Source organism: Balaenoptera musculus, chromosome 13 (genome assembly GCF_009873245.2).
Source record: "Balaenoptera musculus isolate JJ_BM4_2016_0621 chromosome 13, mBalMus1.pri.v3, whole genome shotgun sequence".
Classification (NCBI taxonomy): Eukaryota; Metazoa; Chordata; class Mammalia; order Artiodactyla; family Balaenopteridae; genus Balaenoptera; species Balaenoptera musculus.
Genome location: NC_045797.1, coordinates 64,877,167 through 64,902,624, shown reverse-complemented (window position 1 = coordinate 64,902,624; position 25,458 = coordinate 64,877,167). Strand labels below are relative to the sequence as shown.

The 25,458-nt window shown below is 37.2% G+C and overlaps 1 protein-coding gene across 1 annotated transcript in view; it reads right to left on the bottom strand.

The window, feature by feature from the left end:
- The window catches only part of MEMO1 (mediator of cell motility 1), a 133,978-nt gene that overhangs the window by 64,534 nt on the left and 43,986 nt on the right, over nt 1-25,458 (bottom strand).

Sequence of the window (25,458 nt, the reverse complement as noted above, 5' to 3'; positions counted from 1 at the left end):
CTTTGAAATTATACTCATAAATTACAGCAGATCCTTAGCAAACAAAGCTCAGAAATCATACCACGACAACCTAGTGAATTTGCTCACCTATCTTTAAGATAGAGAGTTACTTCATACAGCTTCTCTTTTTACCTTATTAAACCATCATCCCCTTCCCATTCCCATTCCCAACAGATGATCAAACTTTTCACTTTGTTAAGGAAAAACAAGCAGAATAACCAACCATCCTGGTTGCTCAGGACTTTGCCAGTTTTAGCACTGGAAGTCCTGCATCCTGGGAAACCTCCCAGTCTCAGGCAAACCTGAATGTTAGTCGCCCTAAATTCGGAAGAGAACTACTTCCTCTTCCCACCATTTATTCTGCTTTCTCTCCTGTTTCAACAAACTGTCCTTGCTCCTATCAAAAGCCAAACAAATTACTTCTGCACTGGATCTCACTTTGTTTTTCATACTCAAGGACTCTGCTCTTACAACTGTCCTTGTCTCCTGCACTAACTTTTCCCTTTTTACTAGATCATTATCATTACCGTGCAAATATGCAATACTAGCAAATTGATTTCCACTGTCCCCTTTTTCTCCGGCTCTCTCTTTTTAAACTTTTAATTAAAAAAAATTTAAACATTACAAAAGAATCTAGATAATAATATAACAAACACTCATGGATTGACTGCCCACATAAATTAAACCTTAACATTCTATCTTATTTACTTAAGATCTTCTTTTATTAAGAAATAAAATACTGGACTTCCCTGGTGGTCCAGTGGTTAAGAATCCGCCTGCCAGTGCAGGGGACATGGGTTCAAGCCCTGGTCCGGGAAGATCCCACATGCTGCAGAGCAACTAAGCCCGTGCGCCACAACTACTGAGCCTGCGCTCTAGAGCCTACGAGCCACAACTACTGAGCCCACACAACACAACTACTGAAGCCCACGTGCTCTGGGGCCCGTGTGCGGCAACTACTGAGCCCTCATGCTGCAACTACTGAAGCCCGTGCGCCTAGAACCCGTGCTCCGCAACAAGAGAAGCCACCGCAATGAGAAGCCCGTGCACCGCAATGAAGAGTAGCCACCACTCCCCGCAACTAGAGAAAGCCCACGCGCAGCAACAAGCCAGTGCAGCCAAAAAAATACTAAAAAAATGTTTTTAATTATTAATTTTAAAAAAAGAAATAAAATATTAAAGACATCTGAATTCCCTGCTGATCCCATTATGTACCTCCCTCCTAAGGTAACCAAGGTAACCACTTTCTGATTTTGGTGTTTATTATTGTGTTATACGTTCACTAATTTATGTATCCATAAATAATACATGTATTATTTTGTTCTCCATGGTTTTTTTTGTTTTTGTTTTTAAATGTTACATAAATGTAGTGTACCTGTTCTTCTAAACTACTTTTAGTCAAATTATTTTTAAAAATTATTCATGTTGATACATGTAGCTCTAATTTATTCATTTTCAATGCTGTATAGTATTGTAATATATGAATATACCAAAATTTATCTGTTCATTCTCCTACTCAGACAGTTTGGTTGTTTCCACTGTTTCACTGTTAGTATACAATCCTACAAGTCTCTCATGAACGTCTGTTAAGAGTTTCTCTGGGATTTATCTAGAAGTAAAAGCACTGGATCATTGAGTATGAACATCTCCAACTTTACTAGAACACGACTAAATTGCCCACTGAAGCAGGCAGATCAATTTACTTACCAGTGTAAGAGCAAATAATAATAAGAGATTTAATTCTCCCTGTTAAAAATAAGAGAAGAGGGGCTTTCCTGGTGGCGCAGTGGTTGAGAATCTGCCTGTTAATGCAGGGGACACGGGTTCGGGCCCTGGTCTGGGAAGATCCCACATGCCGTGGAGCAACTAGGCCCATGAGCCACAATTACTGAGCCTGCGCGTCTGGAGCCTGTGCTCCGCAACAAGAGAGGCCGCGATAGTGAAGAGGCCCGTGTACCGCGATGAAGAGTGGCCCCCACTTGCCGCAACTGGAGAAGGCCCTTACACAGAAACGAAGATCCAACACAGCCAAAAACAAATTAAAATTTAAAAAAAAAAAATAAGAGAAGAGACACCACACATATACTTTTCTTTAAAAATTTGTAATTCTAAATTCTTTCTCTTTGAAATGTATATAAATCTTTTAAAAAGCTAAATAAATATCATATGATATCGCTAATATGTGGAATCTAAAAAAGGGGGTACATATTAACTTATCTACAAAACAAAAATACAGTTACAGATGTAGAAAGCAAACTCATGGTTACCAGGTGATGTGAGGGGGGGATAAATTGAAAGACTGGGATTGACATGTACACACCACTACATATAAACTAGGTAACTAATAAGGGCCTACTGTATAGCACAGGGAACTCTAGTCAATACTCTGTAATGGCCTATATGGCAAAAGAATCTAAAGAGTGGATATATGTATAACTGATTCACTTTGCTGTACACCTGAAACTAACACAACATTGTAAATCAACAACACTCCAACAAAAAAAAATTTTTTTTAATAAATTTATTTATTAATTTATTTTTAGCTGCATTGGGTCTTCATTGCTGCGTGCTGGCTTTCTCTAGTTGCGGCAAGTGGGGGCTACTCTTCATTAAGGTGCGTGGGCTTCCCATTGCAGTGGCTTCTCTTGTTGCGCAGCACGGGCTCTAGGCACGTGGGCTCAGTAGTTGTGACTCACGGGCTCTAGAGCGCAGGCTCAGTAGTTGTGGCGCATGGGCTTAGTGCTCCGTGGCATGTGGGATCTTCCCGGACCAGGGCTCAAACCCGTGTCCCCTGCATTGGCAGGCAGATTCTTAACCAGTGCGCCACCAGGGAAGTCCCAAAAGTTGTTTTAAAAATAAAATAAAAATTAAAAAATTAAAATTAAAGGGACGTTCCTGGTGGTGAAGTGGTTAAGAATCCACCTGCCAATGCAGGGGACACGGGTTTGAGCCCTGGCCTGGGAAGATCCCACATGCCACAGAGCAACTAAGCCCGTGCGCCACAACTACTGAGCCTGCGCTCTAGAGCCCGCGAGTCACAACTACTGAGCCCGTGAGCCACAACTACTGAGTCCACGTGTCACAACTGCTGAAGTCCACGTGCCTAGAGCCAGTGCTCCACAACAAGAGAAGCCACCGCAGTGAGAAGCCCGTGCACCACAATGAAGAGTGGCCCCCGCTCACCGCAACTGAAGAAAGCCCACATGATGCAACAAAGACCCAACGCAGCCATAAATAAATAAATAAATAAATACAGTTATTAAAAATAAAAACTTTCTAAAAATTTAAATTAAAAAAAAAAAGCTAAATAAGCCTCTAACCAGCAACTCAGGACCATCTTTCTCAAGGACCCAAAAGCCATCTCTTTGAAATGTGATCAAGGGAGATAGTGCCCCTTTCTGCCAGTTTCTGTGGGATAGGAACCTAACTTCAGAGGGCCACCTAGCCCCAAGCTGCAAAATTACCTCCTGTCATAAAAATATGTAAGTTTAGTTTTCCTTTGGATAAAGCAATTAGCTAATACATATGGTCACCTCAATTACCAAGTGAATTTAGGATGAACTATGTGTGACAAATGTTTCTATCAAGTCCTCTTACTTGAACACTACTCATAATTTATCTTGAGAATATGCATATAATGGGTTTTATCTGCCTAGCTAAATAAAAGGATGAGCACTCTTCACATATTTGCAATCTGTTAGCAGATAGCCAGTGATGTGCATCATATTGTAGCTTAATGCTTAGTCAAAAATAAAACTTTCTTTCTCTTCTACCTTTGAAGAGAAGTTTTTTGAGATGGCAGGAGGTTTTGGTTTAAATTATATTTCTCCAACATCAGCAATGGCTCAAATTTCCCATTTCCCTACATCCTTACCAACATCTGATACTGTCAGAATTTTTAATTTTTGCCAATTTGATGGGTATGAAATCGTACCCCTTTGTTTCTTCTAATTTGTACTTGCCAAATATCCATTGAGATGAAGCATTTATGGATTTGGAAATTCTGTGTTTAGGACTATATACATAAATAAGTCAAGTTTATAAATGGCTAGCCCATCTATAAACTGCCAAAGTACAAAAAAGGTCTGATTCAGCAATCAAATGATGTACTTTATTTTTAAAACTTAAATTTAAGAACAGTTACCAAAAAACTTATATTAAATAATTTCATTACTAATTCAAGGAAAAATGGTTCCTAATTTCAAAGTAAATTAAAATTTTAGCTTCCTAATAAATTTCATGTTAACTTAAAATAAGTATTTCCATGTCATAGGAAGTTTACAAAACAAATATAAAACTAAATAAAACAAAAAAAATATCTCCCAATTCAGCAACCCTACTGCCCCCAACTTCACTGGTTTTAAGCACTAAACCAAGCTTTCTTAACAGTCCTTCTGTAAAAGAACCAGTTTCTTCAGAAGGATCCTAAGATAAAAGTCAAACTCCAAGTTTCTCAATTATTTTTAACTAAGATAGCTGAGTGTATCTATTTATTACAAATGGCTGCTTAACTGTTGATTTGTAAAGTGTCAAATAAAAACTAAATTTGCATTCTTCCACAGAGGCTGATACTTGGCAATATGGTATCCTAAATACATGAAGGTGATGTAGAATGTGTGCTTTCTTTCTCAAATATCACTGAATTTGAAGGCACAGTGATGAATGGAAAAAATGAATCAAAAGGAACAATCCTCACAGAACTACTTCATGGTAGTCTGACCTTGCCCTGAGAGGAATAAATGGGCATGTACTCCTTTGGATAAAGAGTAAAAGTAGGTTCCCAAAGGATCAATGCTAAAGTATTTCCTTAAGAAATAGACAATAAATAACGTGCTGCAGGCAAGTCAGTACACTTCTGTTTGAGTCCCAATTAAATCAAACAATATTTCACAAAAAAGTTTATTTGCATGGTGACAAAACCACAAAGATACTACACACACACACACACACACACACACACACACACACACATTTTCAGGAATTCCTATGCAACTAATTAACAGAACCATTCTAAAATATGGTAATTAAGTAAGCCAAATTGATTTTTAACTCTCTTTAGTCTGCTCCTCCTATTCCTCTTTGGAGAGAAAAAAAAATTCAATGGCCTCCTGACTCTGAAAACAATCATGTGTCCTATACTGTTCTCAAAAAATGTGCAATGGAACCACCTGAGGATCTCATTAAAATACTAACTATGATTCTGTAGGTCTGGAGTGGGGCCTGAGATCCTTCATTTCGAATATGCTCTGCAAGTAAGAGCAACGTTTGCTGGCCTATAGACCACACTCCAATAGCAAGTCTAGATCAACAGTGGCCAACCAAAAAAGGGACTTGGACCGCAAAGACTCCGCAAAACTATATGCATAACAAGTTTTACCTAAAGATAAAATAAATCTCTAGATAAATATAAGATCTATCAATTACAGATTAAAAAATACATATTCACTTAACAGTGGTAATGAAACCTCTTTTACTTTTTTTAAATCATCTATTTTGTCAATCAAGACATAGTAAAGAATAATTACTGTCCTCTAGGAAATTCCATACTTTCTAACATGAAGTAGGTTCCTTAAAAAGAGGAAAGTAGAGAAGAAGAAACAATCCTGCAGCCTGTGGAACGAAAACCACATTCACAGAAAGATAGACAAGATGAAAAGGCAGAGGGCTATGTACCAGACGAAGGAACAACATAAAACCCCAGAAAAACAACTAAATGAAGTGGAGACAGGCAACCTTGCAGAAAAAGAATTCAGAATAATGATAGTGAACATGATCCAGGACCTTGAAAAAGAATGGAGGCAAAGATCAAGAAGATGCACGAAATGTTTAACAAAGACCTAGAAGAATTAAAGAACAAACACCTAGAAGAATTAAAGAACAAAGAAGAACAATACAATAACTGAGATGAAAAACACACTAGAAGGAATCAATAGCAGAATAACTGAGGGAGAAGAATGGATAAGTGACCTGGAAAACAGAAGGGTGGAAATCACTGCCAAGGAATAGAATAAAGAAAAAAGTATGAAAAGAAATAAAGACAGCCTAAGAGACCTCTGGGACAACATTAAACACACCAACATTCACATTATAGGGGTCCCAGAAGGAGAAGAGAGAGAAAGGACCCGAGAAAATATTTGAAGAGATTATAGTCGAAAACTTCCCTAACATGGGAAAGGAAATAGCCACCCATGACCAGGAAGTGCAGAGAGTTCCAGGCAGGATAAACCCAAGGAGAAACGCCAAGAAACACAGTAATCAAACTGACAAAAATTAAAGACAAAGAAAAATTATTGAAAGCAACAAGGGAAAAATTACAAATAACATACAAGGGAACTCCCGTAACATTAACAGCTGATCTATCAGCAGAAACTCTACAAGCCAGAAGGGAGTGGCATGATACATTTAAAGTGATGAAAGGGAAGAACCTACAACCAAGATTACTCTACCTGGCAAGGATCTCATTCAGATTCGATGGAGAAATCAAAAGCTTTACAGACAAGCAAAAGCTAAGAGAAATCAGCACCACCAAACCAGCTCTACAACAAATGCTAAAGGAACTTCTCTAAGTGGGAAACACAAGAGAAGAAAAGGACCTACAAAAACAAACCCAAAACAATTAAGAAAATGGTCATAGGAACATACATATTGATAATTACCTTACCTGTGAATGGATTAAATGCTCCAACCAAAAGACACAGGCTGGCTGAATGGATACAAAAACAAGACCCATATATATGCTGTCTACAAGAGACCCACTTCAGACCTAGGGACACATACAAACTGAAAGTGAGGGGATGGCAAAAGATATTCCACGCAAATGGAAATCAAAAGAAAGCTGGAGTAGCAATACTCATATCAGATAAAATAGACTTTAAAATAAAAAATGTTACAAGAGACAAGGAAGGACACAACATAATGATCAAGGGATCAATCCAAGAAGAAGATATAACAGTTATAAATATATATTCACCCAACATAGAAGCACCTCAATACATAAGGCAACTGCTAACAGCTATAAAAGAGGAAATAGACAGTAACACAATAATAGTGGGGGACTTTTAACACCTCACTTACACCAGTGGACAGATCATCCAGACAGAAAATTAATAAGGAAACACAAGCTTTAAATGACACAACAGACCACATACATTTAATTGATATTTATAGGACATTCCATCCAAAAACATCAGATGACACTTTCTTCTCAAGTGCGCACAGATCATTCTCCAGGATAGATCACATCTTGGGTCACAAATCAAGCCTTGGAAAATTTAAGAAAACTGAAATCATATCAAGCATCTTTTCCGACCACAACGCTATGAGATTAGAAATAAATTACAGGGAAAAAAAAGTAAAAAGACAAACACATGGAGGCTAAACAATACGTAACTAAATAACCAAGAGATCACTGAAGAAATCAAAGAGAAAATCAAAAAATACCTAGAGACAAATGACAACAAAAACATGACAATCCAAAACCTATGGGACGCAGCAAAAGCAGTTCGAAAAGGGAAGTATACAGCAATACAATCCTACCTCAAGAAACATGAAAAATCTCAAATAAACAATCTAACCTTACACCTAAAGGAACTAGAGAAAGAAGAACAAACAAAACCCAAAGTTAGTAGAACGAAAGAAAACATAAAGATCAGAGCAAAAATAAATGAAATAGAAACAAAGCAGTAGCAAAGATAATAAAACTAAAGCCTGGTTCTTTGAGAAGATAAACAAAATCGATAAACCTTTAGCCAGACTCATCAAGAAAGAGAGGGAGAGGACTCAAATCAATAAAATTAGAAATGTAAAACGAGAAGTTACAACAGACACTGCAGAAGTACAAAGCATCCTAAGAGACTACTACAAGCAAATGTATGCCAATAAATTGGACAACTTGGAAGAAATGGACAAATTCTTAGAAAGGTATAACCTTCCAAGGCTGAACCAGGAAGAAACAGAAAATATGAACAGACCAATCACAAGTAATGAAATTGAAACTGTGACTAAAAATCTTCCAAGAAACAAAAGTCCACGACCAGATGGCTTCACAGGTGAATTCTATCAAATGTTTAGAGAAGAGCTAACACCCATCCTTCTCAAACTCTTCCAAAATATCGCAGAGGATGGAACACTCCCAATCTCATTCTACGAGGCCACCATCACCCTGATACCAAAACCGGACAAAGATGATGCAAAAAAAGAAAATTACAGACCAATATCACCAATGAAGATAGATGCAAAAATCCTGAACAAAGTACTAGCAAACAGAATCCAACATCACCATGATGTATGATTAAAAGGATCATACACCATGATCAAGTGGGATTTATCCCAGGGATGCAACGATTCTTCAATATACGCAAATCAATCAATGTGATACACCATATTAACAAATTGAAGAATAAAAACCATATGATCATCTGAATAGATGCAGAAAAAGCTTTTGACAAAATTCCACACCCATTTATGATAAAAACTCTCAAGAAAGTGGGCATAGAGGGAACCTACCTCAACATAATAAAGACCATATACGACAAACCCACAGCCAACATCATTCTCAATGGTGAAAAACTGAAAGCATTTCCTCTAAGATCAGGAAGAAAACAAGGATGTCCACCCTTGCCACTATTATTCAACATAGTTTTGGAAGTCCTAGCCAAGGCAGTCAGAGAAGAAAAAGAAATAAAAGGAATCCAAATCAGAAAAGAAGAAGTAAAACTGTCACTGTTTGCAGATGACATGATACTATACATAGATAATCCAAAAGCTGCCACCAGAAAACTACTAGAGCTAATCAATGAATTTGGTAAAGTTGCAGGATACAAAATTAATGCACAGAAATCTCTTGCATTCCTATGCACTAACAATGAAATATCAGAAAGAAATTAAAGAGAAACAATCTCATTCACAATTGCAACAAAAATAATAAAATACAAAGGAATAAACCTACCTAAGGAGGTAAAAGACCTGTACTCACAAAACTATAAGACACTGGTGAAAGAAATCAAAGATGACACAAACAGAAGGAGAGATATACCATGTTCTTGGATTGGAAGGATGAATATTATGAAAATGACTACACTACCCAAAGCAATCTACAGATTCAACGCAATCCCTATCAAATTACCAATGGCATTTTTTACAGAACTAGAACAAAAAATCTTAAAGTTTGTAATGGAGGCACCAAAGACCCCAAATAGCCAAAGCAGTCTTGAGGGAAAAAACGGAGCTGGAAGAATCAGACTCCCTGACTTCAGACTATACTCCAAAGCTACAGTAATCAAGACAATATGGGGGCTTCCCTGGTGGCGCAGTGGTTGAGAATCTGCCTGCTAATGCAGGGGACACGGGTTCGAGCCCTGGTGTGGGAAGATCCCACATGCCACGGAGCAACTAGGCCCGTGAGCCACAACTACTGAGCCTGCGCGTCTGGAGCCTGTGCTCCGCAGCAAGAGAGGCCACGATAGCGAGAGGCCCGCGCACCGTGATGAAGAGTGGCCCCCGCTTGCCACAACTAGAGAAAGCCCTAGCACAGAAACGAAGACCCAACATAGCAATCAATCAATAAATAAATCTTTTAAAAAAAAAAAAAAAAGACAATATGGTACTGGCACAACAACAGAAATATAGATCAATGGAGGATAGAAAGCCCAGAGATAAATCCACGCACCTACGGTCAACTAATCTATGACAAAGGAGGCAAGAATATACAATGGAGAAAAGACAGCCTCTTCAATAAGTGGTGCTAGGAAAACTGGACAGCTACCTATAAAAGAATGAAATTAGAACACTCCCTAACACCATACACAAAAATAAACTCAAAATGGATTAGAGACCTAAGACCTCTAATAAGACCAGACACTATAAAACTCTTAGAGGAAAACACAGGAAGAACACTCTTTGACATAAATCACAGCAAGATCTTTTTGATCCACCTCCTAGAGCAATGGAAATAAAAACAAAAAAAAACAAATGGGACCTAATGAAACTAAAAGCTTTTGTAAAGCAAAAGAAACTACAAACAAGACGAAAAGACAACCCTCAGAATGGGAGAAAATATTTGCAAATGAATGAACGGACAAAGGATTAATCTCAAAAATATATAAACAGCTCATGCAGTTCAATATTAAAAAAACGAACAACCCAATCCAAAAATGGACAGAAGACCTAAATAGACATTTCTCCAAAGAAGACATACAGATGGCCAAGAAGCACATGAAAAACTGCTCAACATCACTAATTATTAGAGAAATGCAAATCAAAACTACAGTGAGGTATCACCCACACCAGTTAGCATGGACATCATCAGAAAATCTACAAACAACAAATGCTGGAGACGGTGTGGAGAAAAGGAAACCCTCGTGCACTGCTGGTGGGTATGTAAATTGATACAGCCACTATGGAGAACAGCATGGAAGTTCCTTAAAAAACTAAAAATAGAATTACCATATGACCCAGCAATCCCACTACTGGGAATATACCCAGAAAAAACCATAATTCAAAGAGACACATGCGGGGGCTTCCCGGGTGGTGCAGTGGTTGAGAATCTGCCTGCTAACGCAGGGGACACGGGTTCGAGCCCAGGTCTAGGAAGATCCCACATGCCGCGGAGCAACGAGGCCCGTGAGTCACAACTACTGAGCCTGCGCGTCTGGAGCCTGTGCTCCGCAATGAGAGGCCACAATAGTGAGAGGCCCGTGCACCGCGATGAAGAGTGGCCCCCGCTTGCCGCAACTAGAGGAAGCCCTTGCACAGAAACGAAGACCCAACACAGCCAAAAATAAAAATTAATTAATTAATTAATTAAAAAAAAAAACAACAATGTGAATCTGTAAGCTGAGAGTAAGAGCACACAGCTAATCCTTGGTAACACTAAAAAAAAAAAAAAAAGACACATGCACCCCAATGTTCACTGCAGTACTATTTACAATAGCCAGGTCATGGAAGCAACCTAAATGGCCATCGACAGCCGAATGGATAAAGAAGATGTGGTACATATATACAACGGAATATTACTCAGCCATAAAAAGGAAAAACTGGGTCATTTGCAGAGATGTGGATGGATCTAGAAACTGTCATACAGAGTGAAGTAAGTCAGAAAGAGAAAAACAAATATCATATATTAACACATATATGTGGAACCTAGAAAATAGTACAGATGAACTGGTGTGCAGGGCAGAAACAGAAACACAGATGTAGAGAACAAACGTATGGACACCAATCAGGGAAAGTGGCGGGGGTGGGGGGGCTGGTGGTGGGATGAACTGGGAGATTGGGATTGACATACATACACTAATATGTATAAAATGGATGACTATTAAGAACCTGCTGTGTAAAAAAATAAATTAAATTAAATTCAGGGAAAAAAAAGGAAAGTAGAATACACCTCAAAAAGCCCGAGGACCAAAATAAAATTTAAAAATTTTTAAATAAATAAATAAAGCCTGAGGACCATTCTAGTCCTATCACTTACCTTTCCTAGAATTTTATCTGTATTGTGTTTCAGTCACCACACAGCTTTATGTTCTACTAGTTATTTAATAAACTATTACATCATAAGGTTAACTATGACCAATCATGTTATAATTTGCTTTCATTTGTTAACTGAATAAATATTTATGGAGCAGCTATTTATGTGCCAGGAAGTGGGATGAATGCTGGAGTTATAGCAATAAAAAAAAGAGAGGAAATGGGACTTTCCTGGTGGTCCAGTGGTAAAGAATCCTCCTTGCAATGCAGGGGATGTGGGTTCAATCCCTGGTCAGGGAACTAAGATCTCACATGCTGTGGAGCAACTAAGCCCATGCACCACAACTATTGAGCTTGCCCGCCTCAACTAGAGAGGCTGTGTGCCACAAACTACAGAGCCCATGCACTCTGGAACCCACGCCAGAGCTACAGAGCCCACGAGCCCTGGAGCCTGTGCACCACAACTAGAGAAGAGAAAACCCACACGCCACAACTAGAGAGAAGCCCGTGCACCGCAATGAAAAGATCCCGCATGCCTCAAAGAAGATCCTGCGTGCCGCAACTAAGACCCGATGCAGCCAAAAATAAATAATAAAATTTTTTAATAAAAAACTTTAGGGGCTTCCCTGGTGGCGCAGTGGTTGAGAGTCCGCCTGCCAGGGCGGGGGACGCGGGTTCGAGCCCTGGTCTGGGGGGATCCCACATGCCGCGGAGCGGCTGGGCCCGTGAGCCACAACTACTGAGCCTGCGCGTCTGGAGCCTGTGCTCCGCAGCGGGAGAGGCCGCGATAGTGAGAGGCCCGCGCACTGCGATGAAGAGTGGCCCCCGCGCACCGCAATGAAGAGTGGCCCCCGCGCACCGCGATGAGGAGTGGCCCCCGCTCGCCGCAACTAGATAGGGCCCTCGCACAGAAACGAAGACCCAACACAGCCAAAAATAAATAAATAAATAAATTTATAAAAAAAAAAAAAAACTTTAAAAAAAAAAGACAGGAGAGATACCTGCCTTCATGGCACTTTATAAGTGTCAATGTCTTAAATCCAAAGAATGGTGGAAAGATGATAAATTCAGACACCAGGACAAGCTAATAGGAAAGACAGTTTCGGTTAGGAGAGGAGCCTTCCAGTGCTAATCAAAGTATTCCACATGCATAAGGTAAAGAATGATCAACTAGCACAACTTTTTTAACATTCTTTTTTAATTGGTACCAGCATAGTAAATATAATTCTACAGGACTGGTTAAAACAAAGTAACCAGGCTTCCCTGGTGGCGCAGTGGTTAAGAATCCGCTTGCCAATGCAAGGGACACGGGTTTAAGCCCTGGTCTGGGAAGATCCCACGTGCCGTGGAGCAACTAAGCCCGTGCACCCCAACTACTGAGCCTGCGCTCTAGAGCCCATGAGCCACAACTACTGAAGCTCATGTGCCTAGAGACCGTGCTCTGCAACAAGAGAAGCCACTGCAATGAGAAGCCTGCGCACTGCAACGAAGAGCAGCGCCCGCTTGCCACAACTAGAGAAAGCCCACGTGCAGCAACGAAGAACCAACACAGCCAAAAATAAATAAATAAAATGAAAAATTTTTTTAAATGTAAAAAAAATCCAAAAAACCAAAGTAACAAGAGACAAAGCAGAAGCAAAAAATACAAAGCCAAAAAAGTAGGTTGTCAGCACCTAGTATTTTCTTCTTAATCACTCTAAATCTGTTAAAACCAAGCTAAGAAATAAACTCTAATCTGTGATGGAAAGTCTACAAATAATAAGATTAATATGTTAGGGAGTTCCTAGGTGGCCTAGTGGTTAGGATTTGGCGCTCTCACTGTGGAGGCCTAGGTTCAATCCCTGGTTGGGGAATCATCCCGCATGCCGCGTAGCGTGGCCAAAACACAAAAATAAATAAGATTAACATGCTAGACTTTTTATGACAGTGGCTCCTGGATCGCTGAATGTTACAGGCCAATAAAATTTCAGAAGAAATTTAAGGGACCAACATAGGGTTGCAATTTTTTTTTTTTTTTTTTGCACATGTCAACTTTATTTGAAGTACTGACAGTAAACTTATTCAAAACAATGTAATGTTGCCTTGAGGTATTTTGTATATGAGAAAGATGAATGTTAACATTTTCCATCACAGTACTGGTTGTACAATGATAATTATCATGATTATGAAATTTGTAGCAAGATAGATCCTGGTTTTCCATATTTAGTGTTATTCTAATTATATATTTTATATTAAAAAGATTAAAGTATTGAGAAGTCCAAAATGTCAAAAACATGAGCTCTCATCTCAAAACAGATTTTGTCATTATAGATGGTTTAATTTCCATACCAATAATAATGTTATGTTACTTCACTATCAATATGTTATGCAGGTAAAATGAGATGAGACATTATCAATTAAAATTTTTTAATTGAAATATAGTTGATTTACAATGTTGTGTTAGTTTCAGGTGTACAGCAAAGTGATTAAGATATATATATATATACGTGTATATATATATTCTTTTTCAGATTCTTTTCCATTATAGGTTATTACAAGATAGTGAATATAGTTCCCCATGCTATACAGTAAGTCCTTGTTTTTTCTCTATTTTATATATAGTAGTGTCTATCTGTTAATCTCAAATTCCTAATTTATCCTTAGCTCCTGCCTTTTCCCTTTGGTAACCATAAGTTTGTTTTCTATGTCTGTGAGTCTATTTCTGTTTTTTAAATAAGTTCATTTGTATCATTTTTTTAGATTCCACATATAAGTGATACCATATGATATTTGTCTTTCTCTGTCTGACTTGATTTAGTATGATAATCTCTAGGTCCATCCATGTTGCTGCAAATGGTATCATTTAATTGTTTTTTGTGGCTGAGTAATATCCCACTATATATTGTACATATACCATATCTTCTTTATCCATTCATCTGTCGATGGTCACTTAGGTTGCTTCCATGTCTTGGCTATTGTAAATAGTGCTGCTGTGAACACTGTGGTGCATGTGTCTTTTCAAATTAGAGTTTTCATCTTTTCCAGATACATGGCCAGGAGTGGAACTGCTATTGTAACTCTATTTTTAGTTTTTTAAGAAAGTTCCATGCTGTTCTCCATAGTGGCTGTGCAAATTTTTTATTTTCTCAAGAAAGGACATTTAAAACACATCAACCATTTATCTATGACCACCATGATTTCTTAAAATAAATACCGTAACACCAAAAAGTAATAAGTGCACAATTTTAAGATAACCTCAGTCCTTTAAACTGAATAACCACATTTCATTGATTCCAAGAAGGTGCACCAGTGTTTTATGTATCACTAAGAAAGAAAGAAAATAAAAAACCTTCCAATTAAAATAAGACAGATGGTTTCTTATCACTTAGAATTTTTATATTTATTGGAAAAGTTCTTAAACTTATTTAGATGTGAATTCTCATAACACAAGCTTATGTAAAAAAGAAAAGCAAAATGAACTCAAGATACTCTTAAAATTTTCTTCACATTCACAATCTAATATCTAAATTGCTTTTTAACTCAGTCATCAGTGACCCTGTTTTTCCATAATATCATTCTCTGTACCAAAGGAATTAGTGATGTGATATTCCTTTTAAAAATGTTCCTCTATTGCCTCGGGACTCTAGTCCAAGAAACTGACACACATTGTCCAAGTCTTGATGCTATATCTTTTCTGATCTTACCAAAAGGTATCACCAAAAGGTGCAACCAACAGGTTTCAGAAGACAACCCAGGCATGTTCATCTCTTTCATAAATGGTCCTTAAATGGTATGTTACCAGAAACACCAATGGGTTGCAGTTGTCTAGTCATACCAACAGGATTAATTATTGAGTTCGAGTATATGTAGGCAGTGACAACTATTTCACAACTGACAATGATTTAAAGATGCCATTGAGGGACTTCCCTGGTGGCGCAGTGGTTAAGAATCCGCCTGCCAATGCAGGGGACACAGGTTCGAGCACTGGTCCGGGAAGAGCCCACATGCCGCGGAGCAACTAAGCCCGTGAGCCACAACTACTGAGCCTGCGCTCTAGAGCCCACGAGCCACAACTACTGAGCCCACGTGCCACAACTACTGAAGCCCACGCACCGCAACGAAGAGTAGCCCCCGCTCACCGCAACTAGAGAAAGCCCGCGCACAGCAGTGAAGACCCAACGCAGCCAAAAATAAATAATAAATAAAATAAATAAATTAAAAAAAAAAAAAAAAAAAAGATGCCATTGATTGTAAAACACATCTCAATTTCAGAAATGTTAAAATGTGGGAAAACGTACATCTTAAAATCAATGAAATATAGTAGCACTATGAAAACCACACTCTCCACAATGTTCTGGCATTTTTTAATTTCAATGCAAAACAGTGAAAAAATTCATCAAAAAACAGCATTTGGGAACCACTTCTCACTACAATGAAAAGTATTTCTCAGAAGGCTTACTGACTATAATGACCTCATTTAATTTAAAAAATAACATTTCAGCGTTCTCCCTAAATCCCTTCTCTCATTACTGATGTCTTACTGTGACCATATACTTATAATTTATTGCTATGCTATTTACAAAACTAAGTATCCTATTTTTAGATACATGGCAAGGGATGCTGTTTGTTTTTATGTATCTTATGACAGGACTCCTCATACAGAAAATAATATGCCCTTAGGAGTACAAGAACACAAGAATTGTCTCACTGAATCTGACCCAAAACCCATCCAGAGCAGTACTGTATCAAACCAAAAAAACAAAAACAAAAATAAAAAAAACCTTGCTATGAAGAACACTATTGTTCTCCTTGATACAAACCTCAAAGGGTTAGACCAAATCCAAATATCTTGGATTCCTTATTACCCACTAAAATTATAAACATTTTAAGAATCTGTTTATATTTTTTGCTAAACTCTGTAGTTCAGAATAGAATCCATAGCGGCAAATAACTATCCAAATGAACAATCTTTAGTGCATACCAACTAACCCATATCTGGCCAAGTGGACATCACTTACCACTTTTCTGTCCACTCATATACAGTCTCTCAAAATTTTCATATAGTTAATACCAATTCCACTGGCATTTCATACGTAAAAGGGCTTCAAATTTGAAGGATCACTGTGTATTTCTCCCTTGAGGTGATTTACAAAACCATAACCTGAAAATAGGTTCAGCACTGATCCCTTTAACAGTCTATTAATTTGGACTCCCTATTCTTACTCTTATTCTGTTTATAAACAAATTCCCTATCCCTATCAAATGATGCCACTAAGTTCCTTGAGAGTGCCTGGTTATAGTATCTTACCTAAACTCTTTTTTAATATCAAGATGCTGATTTTTGTCTGCTATTTCTTCATTATAAAAAAATATATATATATATATATATATATATATATATATGTTCAGTACGGAAATTGTGGGGAATACATATTAAGAAGGGGGAAAAACAAAAATCCCATAATTATTTTAAAAACCCACCAAAATTAATATTTTCCAAATTTCCTTCTAGTCTTTAAAATGACATACAATTCTGTAACTTGATTTTATTTACATAACATTATACATAGGTATTTCCCTGTATTATGAACTCTTTATAGACATTTTATGGCTAAATAAGATTTCTTTTTGTAAATGGATCACTGCTTCCTTAAACATTACTCTAATATAAGATGTTTAGGTTCTTTCTTTCCAATTTTTTGCGCTATTATAAACAATTCTGTAATATATATCTCTATTTCCATATTTTAAATTATCTCCTTTTGAGATTCTCAGAATGGAATTACTATGTAAATCAATGAGTCTTTTTAAGATTTCAATACATATATTCAAAATGTTATCCAAAATTGCATCCATTCAAAATCATGCACCATGCATGAACAATACCTGTTTCACCATACCCTCACCATTCTCCTCAAAACAGTATTTTAAAAGATTAATTTAACTCATCCCTCATTTGATAAAAATTTAATGCCTGACCTCAATTATATTTGACATTTCAAAATAAATTACTTTATTTCTTCAGAGTAATTTAAATGCCTAGGAAAAATACATTTTGACTCTTAAGATATGTATTTTCTACTTGGACCATGAAATAGCAACATAATTGTTGCTGCCAGTCACAAGCTATCCATTACTAATGTTTAGCAAACAACTACTATCTATTGGCCTTTACAGTAGGCAGGTCAAATTCAAAACCAAGCCTATTATGCTGCATTATGCTACTGTTTTAAATCGCTCACAATCCTTAAGACTTTTATATTCTCCTGCCATTAAATCTTTTTAAGTAATGGGGTATTTTTTTAACCTTTTAGTTACGATAATTCTTTCTCCTATAATAGTCAAAAAGTGGTCTACAGACGAGAATCATCCAATAATGTGTTTATTTTAAAAAGAGATCACTATGTCATCACAATCTCTGGGGATGGTTACCTGGAGTTTTTAACAAGCTTTTAACAAGCTCTCAGGTGGCTATGATACACACTAAAATGTGGGGCCCCTGCCATAAAGGCATTCATGTACACATGATATATGAATGAATACATGAATGAATGCAGCTAACAGACTCTTGGACAGTTTATAATAGTTATAAACTGTTTTCATTACATAAATAAATCACATAATCTATAAGTTAGCAATATATAAATGCATGAATTTTTACCTCTAAACTACTTTGAATCCATAAGTGATCCACTGTTTCTTAAAATTTACATAAGTTTATTTTTAATAGTGTTTCTAGCCTCTCACTTCAATCAATGCCTCTCCAGCTTTTCCACTCAAATAACAAATGAAAAAGGAAAATAAACTCAGATTCATAGAAACTGGGTGATATGCAAACAAATTCTTTTAAATCTTCTGTTTTAGTCCAAAAATTCATGTGAGGGGCTTCCCTGGTGGCGCAGTGGTTAAGAATCCGCCTGCCAATGCAGGGAACGTGGGTTCGAGCCCTGGTCCAGGAAGATCCCACATGCCACGGAGCAACTAAGCCCATGCGCCACAACTACTGAGCCTGCGTTCTAGAGCCCGTGAGCCACAACTACTGAACCCATGTGCCACAACTACTGAGCCTGCACTCTAGAGCCTGTGCTCCACAACAAGAGAAGCCACCACAATGAGAAGCCCGTGCACCGCAACAGAGTAGCCCCTGCTCTCCGCAACTAGAGAAAGCCCACGCACAGCAACGAAGACCCAATGCAGCCAAAAATAAAATAAATAAATTTTTTAAAAAAATTCATGTGAATGTAATAAACTAAATGACAATATCCATAGTAATTTCAAAATTCCCATGCTCCTATCTGCAATTTAAATGGAGGCTTCAAGAAGATACACCACATTTATCCTCTAACACAGGGTCAAGTACTCTAGTTAGGAAACACGAACCTGGATCATAAAAAGCAACAAGCTAAATGAGCTGAAGTGGTACAAATGCTTAAAGTTGGGTCCACAACACTTCCTTAATGCATATCTAACCAGGAATCATTATTTTCTTCCAATTGCAACTTTTTTTTTTTAATATTTCTTTAGGTTACAACCAGCCAATTGATACTAGTGAATCTGGATAATTTGGTACCAAATGCAAAAACATAATTTATGGAAAAATAAAACAAGTCTGCCTTAGCGGAAAGAATCAGGAATAGGATAACACTTCCCACACAAGGAAACAATTCTCAGGCAATTGCTAAAAAATAAAAGTTTCTTAAGGTAAAAGGAAAAATTAGAATTTTCATTTTTCATATATTTCTACCACTAAACAAATCTGTAGACATTATCACATCTCACTCTATTCTGTGTAATACAGATTTTCTTCTCTAAGAGTTTTCACTTACAGAGTTTGATCTGAAAAAGTGTATCAGGCCCAGTGGACTAGATCTAACTTATAAGACTGCACATGTGTAAACTGCTATAACAAAAGATCTGAAACAATCTAAGCACCTACCAAAAAAGAAATTGGTTAAACTAATCATGGTAGATCCATAAAATAGAATATTCAGCAACTGGAAAACAAAGAGGCAAATTTTATGAACCTCTATGAAAGATCTTTTAATTGAGGGTAAAAAGAAGCATGGTACAGAAGGATACAATATGCTGCCATTTTTGTGTGTGCATATATATCATACATGATTATGTACTGATTTTTATTCATGTGGAATTCCTCTAGGCAAACACAAAAGAAATGGATAACAATGACTGAATCCTGAGAAGGGGACAAAGAGTAGAGGGAAACTTTACTTTTCACTGTATACCTTTTTCTATCTCTTGTATTTTGCACTATACACATATACTACCTACCCAAAAATTAAGTATAAAAAAAGACGGTGCAGTCATATAACATTAAATAATGATGCTGCAGACACATGTTTACTGACATGGAAAAAAGCTTATAAACACTAAACCCAGGGACTTCCCTGGTGGTCCAGTGGCTAAGACTTAGTGCTCCCAATGCAGGGGGCCCCGTTTGATCCCTGGTCAGGGAACTAGATCCCACGTGACGCAACTAAGAGTTCACATACTGCAACTACAAAGCCCGCACATCACAACGAAGATCCTGCACGCAGCAACGACGATCCCGAATGCTGCAACTAAAGACCTGGCGTAGCCAAATAAATAAATAAATATTTAAAAAAAAAAAAACTAAACCCAACTAACAACAAATCATTGTTAGACCTAAGACAATACCTAAATTAATAATCTAGGTTAAAATAAATAAAGCCAAATGGTTGAGAATTGCTATTTGACCAATAAAATATGTATCAGAGTACTGGAATACATATGGACCAATCTGACAAGACTTCCCTGTTACCAAAAAGGGATTTCCCCTTTTACTTCACTTCCCTAGGTTTGACATTCATCACCAAATTTCTGGTAGATAGAATCAGTGAATACAGAAACATTCTAGAAAAGAATGGTCCAGAAAAGACAACATTAAACACATTATTAATATTTTTTTTAGTTTATTTATTTTTATTGAAGTATAGTTGATTATTAATATCTTTCTTTATAATTCTTCTCCATTGAAAATGCAATGCTTTCAACAGTTGTTTTTTTTTTAAATTTGTCTATCAAGGACTAGAGTTATTCTCCACTCTGATTTTCTCAGCAATCATGTACCAGATAATCTAGAAAAGTCAAATTACTTTTTGAAGTAATTAACTATAATCTAATGCAATTTTTGTTTTTGTACTCTTGTGGCATGTTTGAGGCCTGTTTCCTTCTTTCACTAAGCATTGGTACTGCATATGCCAGCTCATCCATCTAAAGAATTGTGTTTCTGATTTTGCAACCATAAGATGCAAACAAAAAGAATCTCAGCAAGTTTTTACTTGATAACTAGCCAAGAAAACATGCCTAATGTGGACTGAGAGATGGGCATACCAGGTATCAGATATGCAGAAAAGAAAAAGATAGTCGGTCATAACAGCCATCAAGATAAAAGGCTTTCCAAGTTCTGAGATTGATGATTTAGGGAGAAAATTAAGTTTAGAAACCAAGGGATATGGTTCAACATGGAAGTTGAGGTATACATGTGCATCCACTCTGCCAAACCCTTTCCATATCCTCTGTACTGTTTTCATCAAACTGCTTAACACTGAAACAAATGTGTTAATGTAAAAGCTGCCCAGATTGAAGAATACCTGGGTTTAAACCCAAGTGGCACCTCTCCCATTCCCAGAAGATCATACCAGAAAAGTTTTGACAGGCTCAGCCATACTCAGGCACTAGCACCTTTAAGAGGCCTTAGACAATATCACTGGCACTTTCTTTTAAACCACAGCCACCACAAAAATTCTATTAAAGAAATAAAAACTCCCTCCCAAACTCCTCTACACTTAGGCCATTTCAAAAGAAATATAGATAACTACACAACCAATCTTAATTCTATAAGCCAACATTTCCCAAACTGTGTTAGCAAAATTAGAATATAGAATTTTGTGCCTAAATAAATTGGAAAGGGGTGAGTGAAAGAATCAATGATGACTAAACTTGGGAGCTGGATAAATGATAGTGCCACTATCAGTGACAGAATTAAGACCAGGAATTAAGACCAAGTTTGTTCCAAGATGAAGACTTTGACTTAGACACACTGAAAGTTTTAGGAGACAATAAGGCAACCAGGTAAAGATATGCAATTGGTAAAGAATAAGAGTCTTAAATACAGAAAAAAAAAAGGATTAAGGACAGAAACAAAGAATTCAGAGTCATTTAATTAAGGTGGTGAAAGACAAGAATGGATAGGAACTGGCTAAATGTGTACAGATTGATGTTGACAACACAAATGTTAAAAATCTGAGGCTTAGGATACAGATATGAGTAAGAAGTTGAGCCAGTGAAGGAGGGGAAAGAGGTGCAGCACAAGAAATAGAGGGAAAATACAGTACAAGGAAAGCAAAGAGGTAGGATCTTCAGGAAGATTAGCAGAATCCAATCGTCTCTAATGAATGAGCATGATGAGAACAGAAAAAATGCCAATCAATGTAGTATTTGCTGATTATGAGAAATCAGTAACCTTGGAGCAATTAGTTTTCAGTGGCTGGGGGTAAAACTTGCATTTACAAGTAGTTACAGACAAGATGAGTTACAGGAAAATGGAGTCATCAAATGAAAACCAATCCAAGAAGAATTGAAAGCAACTATCATTGCCTTCTTTTTCATCACCTCTAGGCCTCCCAATCTGAGGTCTCCAACGCTTCAAATACATCAATTTACTCACTTTATGAAATATAACCTTAGGCATTAGCAATCATATTTTTATACCTCTTAATAAAGAAAGCCATCTAATAATGTCATGGGAAAATCAACATTCGGGTATGCTTTTGGAATTTTATCCAAATAGGTAGCAAACAACCTGAATCTGAGAGTGTATTTTTTGGAAGATAAACACCCTCTAAGATTTTCTCTACACATTCAAATTTAAACATGTATTACAGGGACTTCCCTGGTGGTGCAGTGGTTAAGAATCAGCCTGCCGGGCTTCCCTGGTGGCGCAGTGGTTAAGAATCTGCCTGCCAATGCAGGGAACGCGGGTTCGAGCCCTGGTCCGGGAAGATCCCACATGCCGCGGAGCAACTAAGCCCGTGCACCACAACAACTGAGCCTGGGCTCTAGAGCCCGCAAGCCACAACTACTGAAGCCCATGCGCCTAGAGCCCAAGTTCCACAACAAGAGAAGCCACCGTGATGAGAAGCCTGTCCACCGCAACGAAGAGTAGCCCCCGGCTCGCCACAACTAGAGAAAGCCCGTGTGCAAAAACGAAGACCCAATGCAGCCAAATATTTAAAAATTAATAAATAAATTTATTTTAAAAATAAATAAATAAAAATAAACATGTATTATAGGTTAACAATCCTGTAGCTAGTTCTACAGAAACGTTAAGCCAACATTTCGTGTTAAAAAGGAGAGTGATAATTAAAAATATTAGCATTTGGTATTGGTAGTATAGCTTTCATCTAAGGACATAAAAGCAACCTTTAAACATCTATTAATAATGGGCTTTCTAACAATCCTGTTTGCTGCAGCAGAATACAAGCATGAACATGATTACCGTCTACCCTGAGGACACATAAAATATAACTTAAAACATTTTTGATTAATAGTCAATAATTACAATAAATGGGGATATAACAACCAAAGTTATTTTAAAGTACTTCAGAATAAAAGTAAATCTTCTCAATTTGAACTTCAGTAACTGTCATCCAGAAAGTTCAGAAAAGGACCAGACCAAATTTTTTATTCCAATAAAGAAAAATTTGTTAAGTAAATACCATGAACAAGGTAATACATGCAACAAAAGCATGCTGTTTTCAGCTACTTTAGATATACTTGATGTTCAGTTCAAAAAGGAGGCAAGAAAAAAAAAATAAAAAAAAAATAAAAAAAAAAAAGGCAAGAAAAGAACTGTAAACAAGAGGGACAGGAAAAAACGAATTTATAGTGTACCTGCGATGTCACAGGCATAGTACCAGGTTCCTTAAAATGTTATTCTTGATTAACTGTCATAGTAATCATATGACATAGTTATTATCTCTAGCTTACAAATAAATTTAAAAAACAAAGTTTCTTTGGGACTTCCCTGGTGGTCCAGTGGTTAAGACTCCACACTTCCACCACAGGGGGCACGGGTTCAATCCCTGGTTGGGGAACGAAAAACCTGCACATCACATGGCGCAGCCAAAAAAAAAGAAAAAAAAAAAACTTTCCTCAAGTTCATACAGCTAATAAATGGCAATGTCAAGATCTCTGAGCCATATCGGTCTGTCTCTGAACTGTGGGGCTGTCCTACTTCACAGCACAATGCCAACTCTGAGATTCAAGTGATCCAGGTGACAATCCTAGCTTTCCTACAGATCCAGGCCTCAATTTCCTTTCCTGTAAAATGAAGAGGGTAAACTCAATTATGTCTGTAATTCCAGGTTACTGTAACATACTAAGAGGTAGAATTGTTTAGGTTGATGCTTAAAAAAGATAATTATCAATCATTTTATATGCATTTTACTAGGTATGACTCCATGCCATCAGCGTTCATTCTACGCCTTCCTCAAATGTTATATCAGAAACTAAGAAAGATCAAGGTAGGAATGACTGAGCAGACATCAAGAACCTCTTTCCCAAAAGTGAGAAGAGAACAAAATTAAGTAACATATAAGAGAATTTAATTACTCTTAAGAAATTACACCTTTCTTGATAAAAATCCTGAAACAGAGACCTTTTTTTTTTTTTTTTTTTGGGCTGCGCGGATTGTTGGATCTTAGTTCCCTGACAAGGGCCTGAACCCAGGCCACCACAGTGAAAGCGCTGAGTCCTAACCACTGGAACACCAGGGAATTCCCAACAAAGCCTTTTAAAGTAAAGCTTTGCGAAGTATGAATCTCAATGTACTTTCATCATTAAAAGAATCATCAACTTTACCAAATTCATTGATTAGTTCTAGTAGTTTTCTGGTGGCATGTTTAGAATTTTCTCTGTATAGCATCATGTCATCTGCAAACAGTGACAGTTTAACTTCTTCTTTTCCAATTTGTATTCCTTTTATTTCTTCTTCTTCTCTGATTGTCATGGCGAGGACTTCCTATATACTAACAATGGAAGATCAGAAAGAGAAATTAAGGAAACAATCCTATTTACCATTGCAATAAAAAGAATAAAATACCTAGGAATAAACCTACCTAAGGAGGCAAAATATCTGTACTCAGAAAACTATAAAACACTGATAAAAGAAATCAAGGATGACACAAACAGATGGAGAGATATACCATGTTCTTGGATTGGAAGAATCAATATTGTGAAAATGACTATACTTCCCAAAGCAATCTACAGATTCAATGTGATCCCTATCAAATTACCAATGGCATTTTTCACAGAATTAGAACAAAAAACTTTACAATTTATATGGAAATACAAAAGACCCCGAATAGCCAAAGCAATCTTGAGAAAGAAAAATGGAGCCGGAGGAATCAGGCTCCCCAACTTCAGACTACACTACAAAGCTACAGTAATCGAGACAGTATGGTACTGGCACAAAAACAAATATAAATCAATGGTACAGGACAGAAAGCCCAGATATAAACCCACGTAGCTATGATCACCTAATCTCTGACAAAGGAGGCAAGAATATACAATGGAGAAAAGACAGCCTCTTCAATAAGTGGTGCTGGGAAAACTGGACAGCTACATGTAAAAGAATGAAATTAAAACACTAACACCATACAAAAAAATAAGCTCAAAATGGATTAAAGACCTAAATGTAAGACAGGACACTATAAAGCTCTTAGAGAAAAGCACTCTTTAACATAAATCACAGCAAGATCTTTTTTGACCCACCTCCTAGAGTAATGAAAAGAAAAATAAGCAAATGGGACCTAATTAAACTTAAAAGCTTTTGCACTGGAAAGGAAACCATAAAAAAGATGAGAAAACAACCCTCAGAATGGGAGAAAATATTTGCAAGCAAAGCAATGGACAAAGGATTAATTTCCAAAATATACAAATAGCTCATGCAGCTCAATATCAAAAAAACAA